This window comes from Rhinatrema bivittatum, chromosome 4 (assembly GCF_901001135.1).
Source record: "Rhinatrema bivittatum chromosome 4, aRhiBiv1.1, whole genome shotgun sequence".
Lineage (NCBI taxonomy): Eukaryota > Metazoa > Chordata > Amphibia > Gymnophiona > Rhinatrematidae > Rhinatrema > Rhinatrema bivittatum.
In genome coordinates this window covers 627,066-648,374 of record NC_042618.1, presented here as the reverse complement: position 1 = coordinate 648,374, position 21,309 = coordinate 627,066, and the positions used below count along the sequence as shown (strand labels likewise).

The 21,309-nt window shown below is 47.0% G+C and overlaps 1 long non-coding RNA gene across 1 annotated transcript in view; it reads left to right on the top strand.

Annotated features, from left to right (window-relative positions):
• Positions 1-15,585: 15,585 nt before the first annotated feature.
• LOC115089596 overlaps positions 15,586-21,309 on the top strand; it is a 131,554-nt gene continuing 125,830 nt past the window's right edge. The window contains exon 1 of the long non-coding RNA XR_003856186.1: positions 15,586-15,842. This is a non-coding gene — a long non-coding RNA (uncharacterized LOC115089596). The remainder of the gene's footprint in view (positions 15,843-21,309) is intronic.

Below are 21,309 nucleotides of genomic sequence, written 5' to 3'. Positions count from 1 at the left end.
GACGGCAGGGCCTGGCCTTAAATAGAACCTGGTGGAATAGATCATCAGCGAAGGCCGCGGGGCTTCAGAACCAGTCTCCCCTGCTGCTGGTCCCATAAGAGGCTTAGTTGCCCTGCACGCGCATGCCGAAAGCAGGGAAGAGCAGGAAGAGCCGAGGACAACCGGCACATGGGACACCCCGGTGTGAGGACTCCCGCACAACGCCCAAGCATACCGCACCGGCCCTGACATGTGTGGTGGCACAGCGCCCAGGATGCCTGTCCCCATACTGGGACATGGCGTGCCCGCCTCGCCAGGCTGGAGGTGAGTGCGGCAGTCCATTGGGATAGTCCACAGGCCACCAAACATAACAGTACCCCCCTCCAAAGCCCCCTATCGAGGCCCCGAGTTAGTGGGGGTACCAGCTCCTAGGGAGATTTGAGTGGAGGATTCCACAACTAAAGGATTGGTTTTGTCCCCTAGTTCATGCAATTCCGGGGACCGAACCCTCACTGTTGAGTGGGAGAACCTCTTCCAATAGTTGGAAAGGAGATCTGGCCCTAATGTTGTGGAATGAAGGACCTCCGTTCCCTCAGGGTCCGAACAGGCAGAAGTGGGGGGAGGTCGCTGTCTCTTGCCCTTCTCCTGTAACAGAAGGGTATTCAAGGTTTGTATTTCTTCATTTTTCTCACTTAGTAGAGATGTGACCTTTTTCATGGGTTGGTTGTGCTCCTTCCTCCGGTCATCATGTTCCAGTCTCTCTTGGACCAACCGGTCCTTCAACTGAGCAAAGACTAATTGTAAATTATCATTCTGGAAGGCCCCGGAGGTGGTTTGAGTGTATTGCGACCTCTTGCCAGGGGTGTGAAGGTTTGGCAGGGTGGTGGCCACAAGCAAGGAACTAGGAGACTCTTCCGACCTTAAACAAGAATCCTTGCATCCTAGTCCCCAATGGGTGAGTTCCATTGTGGACCAATTAATTTGGGATTGGTGCCTCTGCAACCATGGCAGACCCAAAATGATGGGACTTGCTGCCCTAGGAAGCACATGGAAGTAAATGAGCTCCGTGTGTGCAGGTCCTATTTTCAATATGAGCGGTAGAGTAATCCAAGTTACTAATACGGGAAGGGGGTCCCCAAAATTAGAGGAAATTGCCAGCGGTGGTATCAGGGGTTTCGTGGGGATTCGATACCGGTCTATAACCTCTTGTCGTATGAAATTTTCCCCAGCTCCGGAGTCCACCAGGGCTTGAGTGGAGAAGCAGGCGGAGGGTTGTTCCAGGGAGACAGACAGTAGAAACTGAGGAAAGGGGGTGGTTAGCCCGGCATGTAGAAGTTCCCTTTCTCTCTGGGCACTGGACCAACAGAATACCGTTTGTTTTGCAATACAGACAGAGACCTAGTTGACGAAGTCGGGTCTTCTCTTCATTAGTAAGATGGACATTACCTAGTTGCATGGGTTCTTCTAGGGAATCCGCTAAAGGTGGAACGAGATCGATCATGGAAGAAGACGGCATCCTGGAGGAGCCCCTTTGAACTCAGCGGACCTCCTGAGCTCGCTCCTGGAGGCGTCAGTCGATCTTCCCCGTAAGACCAATGAGACCCTCAAGAGAGATGGGCAGCTCTCACGCTGCTAGCTCATCCTTAATCATGGGGGCTAAACCCTCCAAGAATACAGTGTGCAGGCAGTTGCCCTGCTAGTTCAGCTCTCTGGCCAGGGTTCAGAATTTGATCGCGTAATCCATCAGCGACCAATTTCCCTGGCGCAGGTGCAGAAAGTCAGAACCCAATGTGGGCAGCTGACCAGGCTCATCAAAGACCTGCTTGAATGCCAAGACAAATTGATGGAGATTAGAGAGAAGCAGGTCAGCGTGCTTCCACCGTGGGAAAGCCCAGGCCAAAGCTTTCCCGTCGAGAAGGGAGAGAATGAATGTCGTCCGTGCCAAATCATTTGGGAAGAGTGCTGACTGAAGGGAAAAACGCATATGGCATTGGTTCAAAAATCCATGACACCACTTGGAATCTCTGTCATACCGGGGTGGTGTAGGCAAGGGTATTGTCATCTGATGGGAATTTGTAACTGGCGCTGGAATGGCGGCAGACAACGGTGGGGCCACGGGGAGGGTCAAGGAGTCCAAGCGTGTGGCAAGGCAGTTCATATCTGCCACAACAAGTTCTAGGGCTGATTGAGGGGTTTGCAATTTCTGAGCGAGGCCAGAAATGGCTTTGAGGGCAGCCAGATCCGCCGGGTCCACGGCCTCAGCAATCTGTTGGAAAAGTAGACCCTTGAGCTGAGACGAGGTTGTTGCTACCCCCAGGGGATGGCACCTGTTGGTCCTTGTCATCGGGAGGCAGTACTGGGAGAGAAGACCCAACAGGGCCTTCACCTATACCAGCCCACCCGTTCCCCGCAGGTTGAGCCCTTTGGTACTGGGGCCGGCAGGACTTAGGCGCGGGTCTCTCAAGCGTGGAACCAGAAGATGAAAGGCAAAGACAGTGTCAATTGAACTAGGGGCCGAGGCAGGCAGCATTCAGAAGAGGTGAGGAGGCAAAGCGAAGGTTAGGGCAGGCAGAAGACGAGCAGAGTCTAATTACCAGGCAGAGAGTTAGGGCAGGTGGAGATCAAGCAGGGTCGAATTACCAGGCAAGAGTCAGGGCCGAGAGTTCAATCTGAAGGGAAGAGGAGCAAGGTAAGAACCGGAGGTTAGGATTGGGAGCGCTGGAACCAGGAGTCGGGAACAGAAGGCAAGGCAGAGTCAGGAATGCAGGGATCAGGAACACAGACAACTCACACTCTCTGAAGAGGAGAACCCATTGCTGAGGTGCTGATTGAGGGCAGGGCCTGGCCTTAAATAGGCCTTGGTTGATGAGGTCATCAGCGAAGGCTGCAGGGCTTCAGAACCAGTCTCCCCTGCTGCTGGCCCTTGAAGAGGCCAAGGTGTCCCGCCCGCGCGCACCGAAAGCAGGGAAGAGCAAGAAGAGCCGAGGATGACAGTCACACAGGAATGCCCCAGTGGGAGGACCCCCACACAACGCCCAAGCGCACTGCACCGGCCCCAATATGTGCGGTGGCACAGGATACCAGTCCCCATACCGGGACATGGCGCGCCCACCTCACGAGGCTGGAGGTGAGTGTGGCGGTCCGTTGGGATAGCCCACGGGCTGCCAAACATAACAAATATGACAAAGTCCCTCATAAGAAACTCCTCGGAAAATGGGATAGCTCATGTGATAGCAGGCAGTGTGCTATTGTGGATTAATAAAATACAAGAAATAGAGGGTAGATCTAAATGGATAGTTTTCTAAATGGGAAAGGTCATTAGTGGAGTGCCCTATGTACTTGTGCTATTCAGATTTGGAGAAAGGAACAACAAGTGAAGTGACCAGATTTACAGATGATTCAAAATTGTTTTGAGTTATTAAAACAGTAGCAGATTGTGTTGAACTGAAGAAGGACCTTGTGAGACTAGGAGACTGGGCTTCTAACTGGCAGATGCAATTTAATGTGAACAAGTGCAAAGTAATGCATATAAGAAAAAATTATTCCAACTACAGGTACATGATTGCTGGGTTCCGTGTTGAGAGTCATCACCTAGGAAAAGGACATCAGAGTCCTTGTGGATAATATCTTGAATCTTCAGTTCAGTGTGCAAATCCAAGGCTCAAAAAAAAAATTTGATTTAATGACTGGAAAAGGAACAGTATGCAAATCCAAGGCTCTCGTGCTAAACTTTCAAAAGGGAAACTTTGATAAAATGAGAAAAATTGTTAGAAAAAAACTGAAAGGAGCAGCTACAAAAGTAAAAAATGTCCAAGAGGGGTGGTCATTGTTAAAAAATACCATTCTAGAAGCACAGTCTAGATGTATTCCACACATTAAGAAAGGTGGAAAGAAGGCAAAACGATTACCGGCATGGTTAAAAGGGGAGGTGAAAGAAGCTATTTTAGCCAAAAGATCTTCATTCAAAAATTGGAAGAAGGATCCAGCAGAAGAAAATAGGGTAAAGCATAAACATTGGCAAGTTAAATGTAAGACATTGATAAGACAGGCTAAGAGAGAATTTGAAAAGAAGTTGGCCATAGAGGCAAAAACTCACAGTAAAAATGTTTTTAAATATATCTGAAGCAGAAAGCCTGTGAGGGAGTCAGTTGGACCGTTAGATGATCGAGGGGTTAAAGGGGAACTTAGAGAAGATAAGGCCATCGCGGAAAGATTAAATGATTTCTTTGCTTCGGTGTTTACTGAAGAGGATGTTGGGGAGGTACCCGTAATGGAGAAGGTTTTCATGGGTAATGATTCAGATGGACTGAATCAAATCACGGTGAACCTAGAAGATGTGTTAGGCCTGATTGACAAACTGAAGAGTAGTAAATCACCTGGACCGGATGGTATACACCCCAGAGTTCTGAAGGAACTAAAAAATGAAATTTCAGACCTATTAGTAAATATTTGTAACTTATCATTAAAATCATCCATTGTACCTGAAGACTGGAGGATAGCAAATGTAACCCCAATATTTAAAAAGGGCTCCAGGGGCGATCCGGGAAACTACAGACCGGTTAGCCTGACTTCAGTGCCAGGAAAAATAGTGGAAAGTGTTCTAAACATCAAAATCACAGAACATATAGAAAGACATGGTTTAATGGAACAAAGTCAGCATGGCTTTACCCAGGGCAAGTCTTGCCTCACAAATCTGCTTCACTTTTTTGAAGGGGTTAATAAACATGTGGATAAAGGTGAACCGGTAGATATAGTATACTTGGATTTTCAGAAGGCGTTTGACAAAGTTCCTCAGGAGAGGCTTCTAGGAAAAGTAAAAAGTCATGGGATAGGTGGCGATGTCCTTTCGTGGATTGCAAACTGGCTAAAAGACAGGAAACAGAGAGTAGGATTAAATGGGCAATTTTCTCAGTGGAAGGGAGTGGACAGTGGAGTGCCTCAGGGATCTGTATTGGGACCCTTACTTTTCAATATATTTATAAATGATCTGGAAAGAAATACGACGAGTGAGATAATCAAATTTGCAGATGACACAAAATTGTTCAGAGTAGTTAAATCACAAGCCGATTGTGATAAATTGCAGGAAGACCTTGTGAGACTGGAAAATTGGGCATCCAAATGGCAGATGAAATTTAATGTGGATAAGTGCAAGGTGATGCACATAGGGAAAAATAACCCATGCTATAATTACACAATGTTGGGTTCCATATTAGGTGCTACAACCCAAGAAAGAGATCTAGGTGTCATAGTGGATAACACATTGAAATCGTCGGTACAGTGTGCTGCGGCAGTCAAAAAAGCAAACAGAATGTTGGGAATTACTAGAAAGGGAATGGTGAATAAAACGGAAAATGTCATAATGCCTCTGTATCGCTCCATGGTGAGACCGCACCTTGAATACTGTGTACAATTCTGGTCGCAGCATCTCAAAAAAGATATAATTGTGATGGAGAAGGTACAGAGAAGGGCTACCAAAATGATAAGGGGAATGGAACAACTCCCCTATGAGGAAAGACTAAAGAGGTTAGGACTTTTCAGCTTGGAGAAGAGACGGCTGAGGGGGGATATGATAGAGGTGTTTAAAATCATGAGAGGTCTAGAACGGGTAGAAACATAGAAACAGGATGCTGGGCTTGATGGACCCTTGGTCTGACCCAGTATGGCATGTTCTTATGTTGGTCAAAAAGGTAAACAGAACGTTAGGAATTATAAAACTGAGAATGCCATAATGCCTTTGTATAGATACATGGTGTGACCACACCTTGAGTATAGGTGTAGTTCTGGTCACCCCATCTCAAAAAGACATAGTGAACATAGAAAAGGGTGAGAAAAATGATAAAGGGGATGGAAAAACTCCCTTATGGAGAAAGGCTAAACGGATTAGTGGTCTTTAGCTTGGAAAAGAGACGACTGAAAGGAAGATATGATTAAGATTTATAAACCATGAGTGGGGTAGAACGGGTAAATAAGAAATGGTTATTTACCATCTCAAACTGCATTAGGACTAGGGGGCACTCCATGAAAGTAGCAACTGGCAGATTTAAAAGAAATCATAGAAAGTATTTTTTCACTCAGACCACAATCCAGCTATGACCTGTCTTTCATTATTTTATGCGTTATGATATGGTGTGATTTTTTTTAATCTGTTTTATAATTGTAAATCATTACGATTGTTCATACTGAACAGCGGTATATAAATCTAATAATAAATAAATAGAATCTGTTAGCACAAGAGGGGATCAAGGCAAATAACGCAGAGGGGTTTAAAAGAGGACTGGATAAGTTCCTGAAGGAAAAGTCCATAAACAGTTATTAGTCAGCTAGGCTTGGGAAAGCCAGCGCTTAGCCCTGGGAATTGTTGTGTTCCGCGGAAGTGGAAGGCCACGACCGCGGTCCCCTACCATGCCCGTGACGGCAACCCGCCGCGGGAGCTCCAGGGGAGGCCTCTGATCCTTGCCCGTCGCTTCAGCACGGGCCCCAGTGATGCTCGCCGGAGGGGGAGCCGTTCCTGCTCCTCCCTTGCGGCGTCCAGCAGTGTTTCGCTCCATGGAGAGAATCCAAGATGGTCACCGCCATCTTTAGGCGCGAGGCCACGCCTCCTCCTCAGATTTAAAGGGACGTGATCCCTTTAACTACACTCACCTGTTCCCTATGAGCCAGAGCAGAGGAAGTATAAAAGGAGGCTTCCTCTGCTCATTCCTCGACTTGGCAACGTCCTCCAATGTAGTCAGGTCTGCTTGCTGCGATGAGTTCCGCTACTTCGGATCCTTGTTCCTATCTTGTCTTGGTGTTCCTGGTATGTGACTTCGGACTGGCTAACAGTGATTCCTGGTGTGTGACTTTGGACTGGCAAGCGGCGATCCCTTGGCGTGTGACCTCGGACTGGTAAGCGACGACCCTCTGGCGCTTGACCTTGGACTTCTTCTTGACCATCATCTCCAAGGGCCCACCTCCCCACGGGAGGAACCCGTGGTCCCGTACGGGCTCCTCCCGGGGGGACCACGGGCTTCCAGGGATGAAGCTCCAGTTGGCCCTTGTACCACTCCTTGACCTCTCAAAGGTCCACCTAAGTCCCAGAGGTCCAGGTCCCTATGGGCTCCTCCTGGGGGGACCGCGGACTTCCAGTGGCGAAGACACAGTTCCTTTCCTCGACGTCATGACCCTTCGTCTGCCTCCACAGTGGCCTCAGTCTCCAGTGCCGAGGGTCAGCTGGTCATGTCTTCTGTTCCTGCCTCGCCACCCAACGGGAGAACCTACGGATCTTCCTCCCAAGGTATACCATCCTCCCGTCGGCCCAAGGGTCCACAAGCCTGAGCATAACAGGAGTGAGATAGAAATAGATCAACTATTTGGGATCTGCCGGGTACTTGTGACCCAAACTGGCCACTGTCGGAGGCAGGATACTGCACTCAATGGACCTTGCTCTGGCCCAGCACGGCACTTCTTATGTTCTTATTTATTTTTCCAGAGTTGCCTGAAGAATCTGGCTTATTGGGTTTCAATTTCAGATTTTGCCTAGCATTTTTATTTCTAATTTGTGGTTCCTTATTTTGTATTGGTAAAAGTCTGACTGTGTTATGTGTGCTAAAGAGTAGCTTCTGTGGAAGGATCCTATAGCTTTCTGGGACTGCTCCTGCCCTGTACAGGAGCATTGAATGAGGCATTAGGCAGAAGAAGTGAGATTTTTGCTGTGTGTCTTGTCTGTCTGTTTCAATAGATTCTAAGCTCCCTTATATGTCTCTGTACAGCGCTGTGTCCATCTGACATGTGCTATACGAATAACCAGTAATGATAATGAATGGCAGGATTTTATGATGCATAAGAAGGGACATAATAAAAGGGTTAAAAGAAGAACGTTTATTTTTATAACACAGAATCATTACTGGGGGAAGGAACAACTTTGTGGTAAGCACTTGGCTTCAGGCTTTAACAGAATTGCTAACTTTTCCACAGACCACAACTGGACACTTGAGAACTGTGGGAGGAGGGGAAGGTCAAGAGGGCATGTTTGTTCTCTCCCCTTCTTTTGCATAATTTTGCATATATTTCAGATGATGCCACTTGGAACTCATGGTATCAGGCCTATTGTAACATGCATTTTGTGTGGGCTTGGCCCTCAGAAAGCCATTAGTAAACAGAATTACCATTATAATATAGTAAACTTCCCATACCAAAACAGCACTAACTGCCAGCACTCAAACAGTAACAACTTACTCATGAAAAGGCAATACTGCAAACATCACACCAGGCCCTAAAACACCAATACCTCCTATTAAGGAAAAAGAACAAACCAAGCTGCTATAGATTCTTACAGAGAAGCTCCATGCTAGCAGAATACCTCACCTCGGTCACACATGCAGAAGACAGACAAACTCTTGCCATATACAGAAGAAAGAGACCATGGTATAAAGAAAAATGTACAATAAGACCTGAACTGGAAACTGCAACTCTATTTTCAGTGCAATAATGAGAAACAGAAACCACTATTTCTCACAAAACATCAAGTAGTAAATCAAGAAATATAAAACATCAATCTTAATAGTAAAATCATACTAATAAATAGAGTAAATAATCAAAACAGCTGATGAATGAACATCCAATAATTAAAAACTCATTTAAACTTAAAAAGGCTTTAGAAAATTTCGCAAACACCGATAAGATATTTAAAAACAGCAGTCTCATCAAACATAACACCCAGTGATTAAGGAACTTCTGAATTTCAGTCACCTTGAGGTTTTCAGGGATTGTTGGGGAGTGGGGGGATGCACAAACTTTCTGCTCTTTCTCTCGTACACAGACTCGCTCCCTCTCTCTCAAAGGATTCACTGACACATTTACATCTATTGAAATGTATGACTCGCCTAACTCAGAAATTGGTCTAGGTGCATACTGTATTTTATTTATTTATTTTGGATTCTTATATACCGACATTCCTGTATAATGTACAAATCATATCGGTTTACAACAGAACAATCACGGCAGAGGCGTTACATTGAAACATAAAAAAACATAGCGTCTAATAACATATAATACAACCGAACCAACGCTGCTAAGGCGTAACATGAACCATAGTGTCTAAAAGAATATAAATATGCAAACATATGGACAAATGCTAATATAGCATAAAGGGGGTCCTAAAGAACAATGGCACTTTAAAATTTTGAAGCATAATAATGAACAATCACATGATCTGTGAAATTTTAACTTTCCTGCTTAAGTAGAGTGGTTCAGGATACCTTGGCGTGAAGATGACACCGGGTACGGAGAGCGGGACAGGGGAGGTTAGAGTGGAGAGAGGGGGGGAAAAGAGGAAAGAGCTGTTGGGAAGGGCGAAAGAATAGGAATAGAAAAGGGAGAAGGAGAGGGATCTTGGCTCCCAATTGTGACCTGTTAAGTCCTTTAACCGGTGTCAGAGTGGTCTAGGGGTTCCGGGAAGGCTTATCTGAAACTGTAATGTACAAATTACAAATACTGTACAAATTATTGTTATAAGCATCATCCTGGGCAGGAAGAGTGGTCAAGGGAAAAAGAGAGGGGGGTGGGTCACTGCATTTGTATACCACATGTGTGTACCTACCACCAACTTGCTAAGGGGATTCTGGTTTCCCTTTAATTTTTTAAACACAACACGCTTTTTTAACTGACTGGCTGCAGCAGCCACTAGCAGGGGAGACAACAGAAAGCACAGGCAGTGTGAGGTAACTGGCAGCCCGAGGGAGGCGACCAGATCATGGCCAGACTTGCCTGTCACAGGGAAAGCTATGGTGAGCCTGCCGGTCACCAGCGCTGTGCCAACCGTGAGGGACAGGATGGGAGTTCTGAGAATGAGAGAGCCAAGGGACTATGCTGGGAGGAACAGAAGGAAGCAGGCAGGGTGGCAGCCAGGTAACTTTGCCAGAAAGGAGAGGTACGGCAGTGGACAGGGTGTGAGCCAAGGTGAGAGGCTCGGGCAGTGGCATCATAGTATTTGTCCTGAATCCAGCTCCGGGGTGGATCCCTGGCCACCTGTGCAGGCAAAACATGAGGCAGCCATGCCAGGCGGGCCTTTTAAATCGTTGGAGTCTGAGTGAGCCTTCAAGGTAGGAGGATCTGTCTCTCGGTGAGTAACTTAGGCAGGAGGATGAGACTGCTGAGCTGAGGGAAGGGACGATGCTAGGGACAGGCCATGGACGTTCACTCTGGGCAAACACAGGCTTCCCTGCTCTCCCTTCACCAGCTGCAGCAGCCACCAAAAACAAATCAGCAGGCGGCAAAACCAGAGTCCAAAACCGGGCAGGAGGTCACCCTAGGCTCTAAGGAACAGCTGAGCCAGGTTTCAAAGCAGCCGGTGCAAAACTCAGAAACTGGAGCTGCCGGGTCAGGGCTCAGTGGGCTGTTGAGGATGTGGAGCTGCAAGTTAAAATGAATTGCAGAGCTGCCAGATGCTGCAAGGAATTTGGTTTTTGAACATACCTATATATACATAAATATACCTATATAAGGTGATGCATTTTTACAGATTCTGCTTTGACCTGAAGAAATGATATTACTTCTGAAAACTAGTCAAGAAATGTTTGTTTTTTTTGATTGATTAACCTTTATTTCTGTGTATTCAAGTGAACTAACACGGCAACCACATTCTCTTGTTTACTACAAAAACATTTTTCATTTACATAGTTCTTGTCATTCTAATTGGATCACTTAGGACTAGTATTGTCAGCCCTATTTACAGCTGGATAATGCATGTACAGAAAGAGAATAACCGTAGCTGCCACGTCACCCAATTCCTGGAGGGAGATTTCAGGCCACTCCTGGTTTTCACACACCCCATCCTGAAGCATTCTGGTACCTGCAGTGCTGATTTCAAATGGAAGAAGCAGAGACTACAAACACCAGAATGCACGGAGATGCATATTCTTTATATGTATAGTATATCGTATTTGTTACCCTTTATTCTGATGGCAGGTAAAGGAAAATTGTCCGACGGGGACAGGGTTGGTATAGTACAGGTAAGAATTAAACTTCTACTTAACAATCCCGCTCATAACCCTGGCAGTAAAGATCCTAGTGCACATAGCTAGGACCCCATAACAATGTCAGCTAAAGCATGGAGCATCTCTTGCAGGAGGAAGGATCTGGCTAAAGCACACTTGTTGGGGTTAAACCTTTCAAGGTAAATATCTCTTTGCTTCAGATCAGGAGAAGATCGTACAAGTTCCAGGAGGGAGTAAGATTCTCGTCAAAGGACAGGCAGGCTCAGAGAGACTACAGAAAGAGGTTTTAATTTCAGTCCCTACCGGCACTCCCAGCCCAGCAGAATCAAAGGAAGGGGAAGCAGGCTGGGGCTGGCAAAGCTCCTTTTCAAGCAGGCTTCCTGACACTTCTGCCTTCAGGCAGGGACCCTGGTGGAGGGAAGGTTTCAGTGGTACTGGGCAGTCTGGAAGGCATTCATACAAGACAAGTGGGTGTTACATGGGATGAAAGAAGTTTACAGAACGGAGCCCGGATCAAGGGGGAGGGGAGGGGTTATTGCTTCAGTGTCCCGTGAAACGAGGAGAAGGGGAAACAAGCAGCAGCAATTTCTGTAACATAGAAACACAGGGAGGCAAATTTCAAAAAGGACAGAGCATCTAATTTAAGCAGCCAGATCCTGATTAGCTAAATTAGGCACATTTCCACCTGAACCTAGGGGCTTAGGTTGTCAGCTGAAAATGAGCTTAAATCTAACCATCCAAGATACCCAAATTAGAGTTAGGCTGCTTATCCTTCTGGCCGATTCTGTAAAGCGTGCGGGAGAGCCAGCGCTCCGTGTTATGCGCCCGCTCTCCCGATGTCCATCCAGCCATTTCTCCTGGGCGCGCGATTCCCTATTGAAATGCGGGGTCGCGCTAATACGGAGGCGCTAAGGACAATAGCGCGTCTCTGGTGCCTCCCTTTTAGCAGACAGGCGGCTGTCAGCGGGTCCCGACAGCCACGGTTGGGCAGAATTTTTTTATTTTTGGTTCCTGCGACGTAATATCGCTAGGATATTAAGTCAGAGGGTGTACAGAAGAGCGGTATTTTCGGGGTTGCTCAGAATTTAGCGCCTGTCCTTGGGCAGGCGTAATTTCTGAGAGTAAAATGTGCGGTATAAGGGGTAATAGAAGCGCGTTGGAAACGCGCAGCCAATCACGTGGGAAAGGGTGTGCTTGGCGGAGCTCACTGTTCTGTATCGGCCTGCTCGTGCCTGAATGCATTTATTTATTTATTGTTTTTTTTATACCGATCTTCCTACATTAGATGCAAATCAAACCGGTTTACATAGAAGAAAAAGAAACTTGCCTGATGGCATTACATGAAACAATAACATTTATGCAACTTTAAGTAAAATAGTCAAAGAGAAGAAAACCCAAGTATACAATTTGAATTACATAGTAATCACGGTAAATAAGAATTGGGTAACATAGTAATGAAGGTCATAAGTAATAAAATCTAACAAATGAATAAACCGACAATTTGTTGTCCTTGTACTAAGCTTAGTTAGGGAGAAGGAAAGAAGATAAGTAGAAATAGGAGTGGAGAATAGCTGAAGAACCAATAAAAAGGAAAGAAATAAAATAAAATAAAGATAAAAATAAATAAAAAAATAAAAATAATAAAATAAAGGAAAAGTAAAAAAAGTGACTGAGGGTCTCTTCAAAGGGAACCTGAGTAAATGAGAGAGACTAATAACAGATCAAACCATATAAGTGAGAGAAATAAACAGAGAGGTGTAGCAGGAGATGGAGAGAATGCTTTAAGCTAACAAGATGTACAATGTAGTTGGTTAAGAGCTGCAGTATTTTCTCTGGAGGGAACCTGCAGTACCAGGTGGCAAAGGTTTGTGAACCCCTTGCTATTTTTCCAGCTGGAACAATACCGCAGCCTGGTGGCACTGGGTGATGGTGGCCCCGGTCTTTTAGAGGGCCCGAGCATCACCCTCAGGCAGTCTCCCCCCACACAGAAAAGTAGAAAATAAACATAAATTCATTTAAGGTGCAGGGCCCAGCCCCGCCTCCCTTGAATAAAAGGTTAACACCTCCATCCCGCCAGACTTCCTTTCCTCCTCTTTGCCTCTCCTAACCCCAGCATTTACTTAAAGTCTCTAGGGCTCTGGGCTGTGCCAGACCCGGAGCCCTGGGGGTGTTAGGAACCTCGGCTGCGCTGGCCCGTGACCGGGTCCCCTTACCTGTGCCAGCCAGAGGCCTGGCTCTGCCGCCGCCGCTCCCGGCCACAGACTCCAGCTCCTCGTGGTCTCCCCTCTAGGCGCTCACCCGCCGAGTCATGGGATTTAAAGGGCCCCGCGGCCCGGGCTGATGATGTCAGGCTAGGAGAGTATTTATTAAACCCTTCATCTCTGCTCCCAATTCGCCTCAGCAACGGTTCCTGCTCTCCTGTAGATTGTGGATTGTCTACGTTCCTGATTCCTGCGTTCCTGACTCAGCCTTGTTCCTGTTCCCCGGCTCCTGCGTTCCTGTTCCCTGGCTCCTGCCTTCCTGTTCCCTGGCTCCTGCCTTCCTGTTCCTTGCCTCCGGTCCCTGCCTTGCTACTCGTCCCTTGGACTGCTTTTTCGGTTCTGACTCCTTGCCTGGTACTTGACTTTGCTTGATCTCCTCCACCTGCCCGGCAGGCCTAGATCTGGTGGGTCACGTCAGGGTTCACCATGTCAGAGTCATGGCAGCTTCGGTAGCCAGAGGAGATCTGCAAAGCTGTGACGTGGAGTTCTCTCCACTCATTCACAATGCATTATTGTTTGGACAGGGACTCCTGAGGGTTACAAGGCGACAGGAGGTTTGGCCAGGCTACACTGCAGAATCTCTGTGAAGTGTAGAATGCAACCCAGTCCCTCCTACAGACCGCTGTTTTTGTTCCAGACTGCCATTTAAAAAATACAAATATATATATATATATATATATAAAACCTGTTGCCCCCAAAAAGAATTTGTGTTGTGCCTGTTGGTACTGTTTTGGTTTTCTCATTTTTTGTTCGGGGCAATCTGTGACCAGAGATTCCCCACATGTGAGGGCTGTCATCCTGCTTGTCCTTGGAGAAAGCAGACTTGCTTATCTATAATAGGTGTTCTCCGAAGACAGCAGGATGATAGTCATCAGGGTACTCACCCGCCTCCTCTTGGAGTTGCCTTCTCCAAGTTTAAGCTAGAAAAGCAGACTGAAGAACCTCCCCGTGAACGTGTGATATCATGCTAGCCAGCACATGCCCAGGAGAGCACAACCAAAATTTGAAAAACCCGGACATAAGAGTTCCAGGCCAGGCTCCATCCGATGTCAGTCTTCACCAATTGTGAGGACTGACATCTGCTGTGCTCGGAGAATACCTGCTACAGGTAAGCAAATCTGCTGTATCAGATATTTTTCTGGAGCCCTGCTGTCTATGCTGCCACACTGCCGCAGACACTATAACGGTGGCAGAACTTAGCTCATGTGTAGTCGCTTCTATGCAGCCCCACCACCTCCCGTGGCCATCAGCAGGAGATTCCCTGACCACATCAAGGTCATGCCTCCTGGCCTTTAATATCGCCCTGCCCATCCTCCCTCACCTGCAGCTTGGAGCAGTGCTTAGCCTAGGGCCGGATTTCCATTGCTGGGGCCCATAGGCATCAGCAGGGGAGGGGAGGAAGAGGGGGAGTAATACGTGCCCCCTTCCTGTCCCCTCTCCTGAAGTGACAGCGGCAACAGCAGGAGCAACCCAGGAGAGATTCAGTGCAGGGCCTGGTTCCTCTCCTGTTGCTATGGAAACCCATGTAACAGGCAAGGTCTGGAGTGCAAGCCCCGCACTGAATTTTTTCTAAGTTGCTGCTGCTGCCACGGGGTCACGACGGAGCCATTTTAGGCAAGTGGCTGGGAGGCAGGCAGCCCCTGGTAGAAATCTAGCAGCAGCATTTGGCAGCGGAAGCAGTTGCTCTGCCTGATTCCTGGCCTGAATTAGCCCTGTAACAGAGTTTACGAGTATGCAGCAGTCTTAGGATGTTACGCAGAAAGTGTTTTGTTGTTATTGGTAGAATTATCCAGAGAAAACTAATGAAATCTGGCTCTGATTCTGCTAAGTGACACAAGAGCGAAGTTCTGACTTTAAAGAACCCAATTCTCATTTCGGTTCCCGGATTCTCAGTATTTTCGGTTGGAGAGAAGTGAAATGACTTGCAGTTGTATTATCACTTATTTCTGCAAGTCACTTTTTCTTTTAATTCAAGCCATACCTGCTGCGCTGCAGATTTTTCTTTGCCGCTGCACCTCTGGAATGTGAAAGGGAACAGACGGCCTCTGAGCTAGTGAACGCTGAAATCCTTCTCCTCTGCACTCGCTCTCTATGTACGGTTATCCATGCAGTTTCTCAAAGAGCAAGACATGAAACAACCAAAAATGTCTCTGCTTCCTGACCTTCTCTGCTCTGCCATCTGCCTTTCCGAGTTCCTTACTATATCCGCCTTTCCGCTGCCAGAGATTGTAATGCCATAAAAGTTTTATTGTGAGAAAGAGCCACCTATTATTTGCAGGTCCTCCTAGTCCACTGAACAAATTAAATCAGTTTGCCTGCACCGATACTGGCAACATACTAATGCTATTTATTTATTTTCTGCCTTTCAGATTATTACTAACTCTGTGTTTGGTGTCTCCAGTGCACCACAGCACTGTACAATACCTGTGTGAGTTTAAGCACAAGGAGCCGCCATGACTACATGAGAAGATAAGAAGTGCCGCGCTGGGTTAGACCAAAGTCCATGGAGCCCAGCATCCTGCCTCCGACAGTGGCCACTATGGGCCACAAGTGCCCCGCAGATCCCAGGGATAAGAGATGGTACACTTCGAGTAGACAGGGGAACCTGAGGATTTTGAAGATATTTCCGGTAAAGATTAAAAATGACTAATGTGCTTTAAATCTCTTTGAGCACTTTACAAAGGTGATATGATACCATTAAAAAGCAATGTCGAGGGTCAGCAAATAAAATAGTTAATGGCTCACTGATCCTACATGGCAGGGGAGTCAAGCCAAGCCCTGCCCTAAATATCCCTTCAGGATCTTATTGTAAGCAGGAGCACCTGATATAAGACAATGCCCAGCTCTGCAGCTAGGGCTGCTGCAAACAGGCCTTTGATAGAGATTCAGCTCCTTCTTCCCTTGACTATTGCTTTTCTCACACACCCCCCTGCTCAAACTCTGAAATTTCTGTCTTATTTTTACCATGCAAACAGGTGTTTACCATATTGTGCAGGAATATTTGAGAGAAGATTTTTCACCCACTTTTGGATTTTGATATGGCAGTGTGTCTGTGTGTCCCTAACGCTTTTTGTGCTGGGCATCCTATGCACACCAGATTTTCAGAGCATGTCACAGGTTCCAAGAGGATCCTGACAGGGGTATTCGTTTTGGGGATCTATGTGGCACTTGCGGACATTTCTGGAAAGTAGGCTCATTAAAGTTTGCAGGGAACTTGTTATTTTTAAGCCGCAGCTGTAGGAATAAAAAAGAACCCCTCTTCATTTCTCAGCTCGGCTTGGGCACAATAGATCTTAAAGTGAAGGCCCTGAGCCATCTTCTAGGACCTGTGACTCACTGCAGCTAGAACCTGCCCTGCAGGAAGCTGCTGCAGCCTGCTGCTCTCAGCCTCTTTTACCTTAAGATTAAGTAAGGTCTGAGCTGTGAGCTGAGGATCTTCTCTTCCTCACTTTTTGGGCTGAAAGTCGGAACTTGTACAATGTGACAGGTTTCAGATCCCACTGGGGTTACAAAACCATTTGCACCCTGGCCAGACAGGGAGGATTACATTTTCTGTAAAAAAAAATAAAAAAAAATATAGGCTCTTATCCAGCTGCAGCCCTCCTTCTCTCACTAACAAAGTGAGTCTGAAAAGCAGGAGAAAGTATATGTTTTCCAATGGAAAGAGAAACATATTTCCTGTAGAAAAGAAATCCCTACGTGCCGAGTGCCAGAAGCTGTGAAATGTGGGGCTGCCTTAAGATGAGGTCAGGAGACCTTTCCGCTGTTGGGGTAGATGCAAGCCCATGGCTGGCAGAATGTGTTCTGTCACCCCCGAGAGGGTGGGGAGGACGGGAGGAGAGCAGCAAGGCTCCGGCTTGGTCACTTGCACTTTCTCTTTTTTTTTTTCTTTGAACTGTTCCTTTACCAAAACCCTAAAGATGCTACACTTGCTCCCTGAAAGCAGCTGAACTGGAAGAGTTTCTGTTTTCTGCTTTTGCATCATGCTGCAGTTTCTCCCCTCCGGCTAGCGAGATTACAGCTAGTCATGGGTTTGCTATGTTGGTATTTCATGCTTAAGTGACTGCTCTTGCGTAATGGCACTGTACACACACATTCACTCCTGCCCAAGGTTGAAAACAAGGAGCAAGCCTTACACAAAAACAAACAGTCTTGTACTGGGAGCGCGAGCCGTGCACAGCCAGCAGGGCTGCTAATCTCCCCCCAGAGGAGGAGCCATTACCTCTTGCTAATTTTGCAGGGCTCTACAGGACTGGTCTTGCCAGTCAGTCAGGCTGCATACTACAGTGAGGTGACTGTTACCAAACAAGGTGCTTATGCAACAGGAGCCTGGGGAGGCAGCCCAGGCACTGTCCAAGCGCTGTCAGTTCAGGGAAGGCAGGTGCTGTCTGCTTTCAGAGCAGTATCCCGGCCTGCCCCTTCCTCCCTAGCCAGAGCCTTCCTTGGCTGTTACTACTGGGTGCACTCTCTTTATGCAACCATGAAGAAAACAATGTACTGGACAATGATCCATCAAAGAAAAGAAAACCAAGGAGTCCAATCAGTGCCAGAAAGCAGTAGAGCAAGCCATTAGTATACTTGGGTGCATAAAGAGAGGTATTGCTAGTGGAAAGAGGGAAGTCATGTGACCTTGTTACAGGTCAGGTGAGACCCCACTTTGGGAACCGTGTTCAGTTCTGGAGACCATTCACAATATGGAGATAACTGAAAGGAGGAACTGCATTATAAATCATACACAGAGAGACGGGAGGAGCTAAAGATGTGCTCTGCAAGAGAGGAGATAGGATACAAGCATGTAAATATCTAGCAGGCTTCTGTAAAGATCAGAGAATGAAAAGGTCATCACATGGAACTGGAGGGAGACTCAAAAGCAACGTGAGAAGACATTTTATCCGTGAGCAGGAGATGGACGTTTGCAAGCAGAGCCGAAAGAGGCAGAATCCGAGCATGCATGGGATGAACCCAAAGGGAAGAGAGGGAGAAGACCTCAGATTTAAGAAGACTTGGGCAGGCACAAATGCTTCTTATTTACTGACATCTTCTATGTTTCTGTAACTGAGTTATTATCACAGTCTGGAGACTGATGATGGGGTAAAAGGTAGAAGAAATGAGAGACGGGGCTTGAGTGCTCAGTCACATGCAACATTAGGGGGTTAAAGAGGGCAAAAGCCAGAGGGTAGGCAATGCTAACAAGAAGACTGGGGAAACCTGCATTAAAACCCAGAACCTTAGCATCAAGGACCCCAGTCTTCCTCGTTTTGATGATGGTGTGGATTATCACCAAGCTTGTTGGTAAGACATAGGAGGGGGCCTGGGTGTTGGATGAAGTACGAACCAAAGAGGAAGATGGCAAGGCCTGCCTGTAACAGGACTTAAACCTGCTTGGGACAGATACAGACATCAGTGTTAGGAACAGGACTGAGAGCAGAGTTGCCAGCTAGCCTCGGATTTTCAGGACAGGTCGATCCAGACCTGGTTTTATCCCGTTGTATGCAGGAACTCACAGTCTTGCTTTTCTGAAGAAATGCATAGGTAAATGAGAACTACAATTCCCTGCATGCAACGGGGTAAAACCAGGACTGGATCAACCTGTCCTGAAAATCCAAAGTCAGTTGGCAAATAGAGAGGTCAAGTTAAAAGAAATGGGGTGAGGAAAACTGGAATTGGGTTAAGTCTGGGAACTTATATACTATCTACTGCAAGAGGTAGATAACCAGAGAGGAAGGCCACAGGACAAAACTGGATAGATGGATTAGGGTAGTTTTTCTCTCTGTTCACTATCTCATCTCTCAGATCTTTACTGTCTCTTTATAATTCTTTACACTTCTCTGAACACCCACCCGGTGAAATCCGTGTGCTATATATAACAGTCATTGGGGAGTGTCTGAAAATGATTTACTTGACTGTGGTGACTGGGTAAGATTTCTGTCTGGAAGACTTTCTTTCCCAGGTTTGATTTTCTCATCCCTGTTTCAGAGCCTCTTCTCGGCCCTGTGAACACATGCTCTCTGCCTCCTTTCTCACTGTCTTGCTGTACAGTCTCTACTTACTCTCAGTACTCTCAAGGGTTTGTGAAAATTAGGTAAATAATGCTACAGGAACTAAAAAGGACTGCAATGACTTCCAGTATATTTTTAGCTGATTTCTTTCCCTGTAGCTCAGTTTCATTTTTGAAGAGCTTGCCAGGGACAGATCTAACAGAAAGAAGAAGGCTGTTTGCATGAATGAGAGACATCATGTTTCAGCTCCATAAATCCATAGTGTCTTGAAATCCTTCCGCCCTTACACTACACTGCTGTTTTTAATAAGGCTCAGATTAAAACGTCAGACTCGGGCACCACACTCTTTCATATTCTATGAAGCATCTGACCCCAAATCTGTTAGTCTATAAGATGGGTCCCCAAACTATGGCCCACGGAACTTAGTTTTCCGACCCACCATCCTTTGCCTTCCTGATGGAGAACCAGGCTTGTTATTTATTTTTTTTAACCTGCAGTATTGGCGGCAGCAGAAAGGCTGGCAGGGTTTTCCAGGCCCCACTAGCGGAAGCAGAAACAGTGGAAAAGCTGTGTGTGTGAGAGTGCATGTATGCATATGATGGAGAGAAGTGGGTGTGTGTGTGTTTGTGTGTGAAAAAAGGAGAGCGGTGAGTGCATGTATGTGTATGGAAGGAGAGAAGTGAGTATGCATGTGTGAGTGCATGTGTATGATAGAGGGAGAGCAGTGAGTGCAAGTGTGTGAGTGTATGTATGTGTGTGGAAGAAGGAGAGAAGTGAGTGCATGTGTATGATAAAGGGAGAGAATGTGTGTGTGTTTGTGTGTGAAAAAGGGAGAGCAGTGAGTGCATGTGTGTGAGTGCATATGTGTGATAAAGGGAGAGAATGTGTGTGTGTGTGTGTGTGTGTGTGTGTGTGTGAAAAAGGGAGAGCGGTGAGTGCATGTGTGTGAGTATGTATGTGTGGAAGGAGAGAAGTGAGTGTGCATGTGTGAGTATATGTATGTGTGGAAGGAGAGAAGTGAGGGTGATTGTGTGTGAGTGCATTTGTATAATAGAGGGAGAGAAGTGTGTGTGTATGTGTGTATGTGAGAAAGTGCATGTATGTGTGTGAGTGAACATGTGAGTGTGCTATTGAGAGAAAGTTTGTGTGCATGCTGCTACCCCCCACCGACAATCTCAGGGTGACAGGAAATGACAAGTTCCCAGGTATGATTATTGACACTTACTATATGCCCCCGCCACTGCCTCCTGCCTTGCTTAGTATTTCAAGGCATCTAAAGGGACAGACACGCTCCCTTCCTCCCCCCACCGCTGCTGGGGATTGAGTCTGAGTTTCCTGACTCACCTCAAAGGGGGGCGGGGGCGCTCCAGCTCTCTCACGGGCCGATACAGTAAAGTCTGCGGGAGAGCGGGCGAATGCCCACTCTCCCAGCACGTGCACAGGCCACTCTCCTGTGCGCGCGAAACAGTATGCAAATTAGGTCCGGCGGTAGAAACAGGTAAAAAGAGGCGTTAGGGACACTAGCGTGTCCCTAGCGCCTCTTTAGGGACAGGAGCGGCGGCTGTCAGCGGGTTTGACAGCCAACGTTCAATTTTGCCATCGTCGGTTCTTGAGCCCGCTGTCAGCCACAGGCTCGGAAACCGGACGCCGGCAAAATTCAGCGTCCGGTTTTCAAGCCATGAGCCGCGGGCCTACTTCGAATTTTTTTTTCACTTTTTTTACCCTTCGGGACCTCCGACTTAATATCGCCATGATATTAAGTCGGAGGGTGCACAGAAAAGCAGTTTTTACTGCTTTTCTGTGCACTTCCCTGGCGCCGGCAGAAATTAGTGCCTACTTTTTGGTCGGCGCTAATTTCTGAAAGTAAAATGTGCGGCTTGGCTGCACATTTTACTTACTGAATCGTGTGGGAATGACTAATAGGGCCATCAACGTACATTTGCATGTTGAGGGCGCTATTAGATTCAGGGGGGTTGGACGTGCGCGTCAAAAACGACCCCTCAGTGTCTTGAAATGTTCTCTGTAGCTCTTCACTTGAACAGTTGGGGCCCCCTGGTCTGTATGAGGCCAGCAAAGAGCTGCCCCTCTGGATATATG